This window comes from Vombatus ursinus, unplaced genomic scaffold, assembly GCF_900497805.2.
Source record: "Vombatus ursinus unplaced genomic scaffold, bare-nosed wombat genome assembly UNPS02015175.1, whole genome shotgun sequence".
NCBI classification, from domain to species: domain Eukaryota; kingdom Metazoa; phylum Chordata; class Mammalia; order Diprotodontia; family Vombatidae; genus Vombatus; species Vombatus ursinus.
Genome location: NW_020954953.1, coordinates 2,401,141 through 2,404,102, shown reverse-complemented (window position 1 = coordinate 2,404,102; position 2,962 = coordinate 2,401,141). Strand labels below are relative to the sequence as shown.

The window sequence follows — 2,962 nt, the reverse complement described above, 5'->3', positions numbered from 1 at the left end:
ATGTACCCTCCAACTCAATGGGGCATTCTTAAAGAGAAGAGAGGAGCTGTCATGTAAATGAAGTGGCTAGCCTTAGCAAGAAGCATCATCTCATCCTCTAAGACAGAGCAAAGGAGAAGATAACAAATGATAGTGTTAAGGGTTTTTGGGAAACAAGAATAGAGGATTTGAGAGAGCTAAGGGGGGAAGGGAAGGTAACAAGCATTTATTAAATCACTTACTACATGAGCAGACTCACCATGTTAAGCATTTTATAAATATTATCTCATTTGATCCTCACAACAACCCTGTGAGGTAGGTGCTATTATTATTCCCATTTTACAATTAAGGAAACTGAGGCAGACAGCGGTTAAGAGACTTGCTCATGATAACACAACTAGGAAGTGTCTGAGGCTGAATATGAACTCAGAGTTTTCAGCACTCAATCCTCTGGCCACTTAGTTTCCTGTCCATGTTGAAGCTAAGATTGGACAGCTTCAATATCATCAGTTTAGAGATGGAGAAGTAAGGGTGGGGTGGTAGATAAGGCAGTTGAAGACAGAGGAAAAGATTCAGAACAGGTGCTTTAAGTAGTGTAACGGAGAATAAAATAGACAGTAATAAAAGGATTTCCATGTAGCATTGAGGACCCAGTTGGGATTTAATAATATTAATTTGTAGTGGACCCAATTATCAGGTTCATGACTTCTTCTAGCAATGTTCAGCAGCTCAGGTAATGGAAGAGTGAAGGGAGATGATTGCAGAAGGTTGGCAATTAGCTGAATGGTTGTTAGGACAAGGGGATAAGTCATTCAAGGAGAGAAGACAGTGTATTGTTGAACTTGTTAACCACAGGATCAAGACTAAAGGGAGGAAAGTTAGGAGAGGAGGAGAAATGGACTTGGAGAAACAAGAGGGTTGGAGGCTCTAGAGGTGGTGGTGGTGAGGATGGAGAATGGGTTAGAAGCAGAATCTTTAAAGGAACAAGGAAATGATTGCCAAGTAAGATTACAGTGAAGCTTATAACTATTACACAAAAGCTACCATCACGAACCCTAAAAATGTGGTCACCAAGCTGTCATGTTGATAATTCCAAGGAGCTTCTGGGAAATACTCAGAGACACCTACCAGTTAGTGATGCTATATGACTCCTCTATCTGGGGTCACCTCTGAGAAGGCCAATGCCATCTCTGTCTGAATTCTAAGACTGGCCTTTCACTGCTTCCAGAAAGCTCCAGAACTGCTCACAGAAATATCCAACTACAATTTGATTTCAAGAATTCTAGGACTGTCCTAGAATATGAGAAAATAACTGGACTTTGAAAAATGGAACTATTAGAAGATTATCTTTTGCCTGGATGGTGCCCTGGTATTTGCCTCTTGGATGGTGCCCTGGTATTTGCCTCTGGTCCATCATTACTTCAAAAATCCTCAAAACAGAGTGTTCAGCATTGTTGGGTCCGACAATCCAGAGGCACAGTCTGTTGCTGGCGATATTTTATGGTTAGAGACTACCAATGCAGATACAGCCTGTGAGAGGCCTCAGTCTTTATTAGGATGACTGTTTCTAGAAAGCAGTTTTGTTTTGATGTTGGTGGGGTTTTTTTGTTTTGCTTTGTTTTGTTTTGTATACGCCCTCAGGATGGCCCCAGATCATGAGAAGGTTTGTCCTGCCCCATTAAAGCAGGGGTGGGGGCTGGGGGCAGCAAAGCATTTAAAGAAGGGAATTACAAACTAGTATATGCAGTATACACAGAAATCCTGAGGATAGAACCCAACAATATAAAAACAAATCTAAACACTGCAATAACCAGGCGACAGTTAAGTACATGAACGAAGTGAAACTGGGTAACACATCAAAGCCTACCTGAGAAGATCAGGATGTTACACGGATACACAAAAGTATGAGGAAGTGATGCAGGACCATGAGAAAATACATCAGTCAGAGAAAACAAAAAAACAGAAGCAGCTCCTGAAAAATATGCTGTTGGAGATTAGGAGAGTAAGAAGAGAGATTACAGTAAGATTCTAGGTGTGGACAAGAATACCTCTGAAGAGGAAATGCTTCTCAGAAGAGAGCCTTAATGAGACATCCCGATGAGAAATATGAGACCAGTGCTGAAAACAAGAAAGAAGAAAAGAAGAAATTCAAGGAAGTTAATGAAGCCTTCACTATTCTTTCTAATCCCAAAGAAAAAAAGACTTGATATAACAGTGGGCAAGACCTGGATGTGGAGGGCACAAACATGGACATTTTTGGTTTCATTGGCTTCAAAGCATTCTTCACTGACCGGGGCAGGGGATTTGTTTTGAAGCATTAGGTCCAGATAATTTTTCCAGTTTGGCTAAAAGAAGGGGGAATTAAAAACAAGTCATTCAGAGCCCATAGAATGCTGATGTGCTCATTTTTATTTTGAATATGTACATAATTAGGCTCATCCACTCATCAAGTCTACTTATACTTAGAGCAGTTTCATTTTCTCAATTGGAAACCTCTATGTTTGTGAGTGGTGGTGGAGGAGAGGGAGCCAATACTGAAAATAGGAACCTGGTAAGGAAAGAGGTGAAAAGGAGGGGAAGAAATATATTATTGATTGTTTCATTGTTTACCTTTATTTTTAAAAATTAAAAAACAAACAAACAAACAAAAAATATTAGGTTAGGAGGAGTAAGTTTGAACAAGAGGTGGAAAGGGCCAAGATTCATTATTATGATTCAGAGATCACATATCTGGAAACCTTCCTCTCTCACCCAACCCCCAGTTGTCTTCCTCTGTAAGTCTAACTTATTTATGTTGTTCATAATAATGACTAACAAGTACACAAGATAGGATTTGAAACTATCTTCTTAATTCCTAGTCCAGCGCTCAATTAATGAACATTTATTAAGCATTTACTATGAGCCAGACACTGTACCAAGCACTGGGGATATAAAAAGAGGCAAAAAGTCTTTGTCCCCATTTACTATACTAGACTCCCCTTCC

At 39.8% G+C, this 2,962-nt stretch overlaps 1 pseudogene; it reads left to right on the top strand.

The window, feature by feature from the left end:
• The first annotated feature begins 927 nt into the window (after positions 1-927).
• LOC114031444 lies at positions 928-2,300 on the top strand (annotated as a pseudogene).
• The last annotated feature ends 662 nt before the right edge of the window (positions 2,301-2,962 follow it).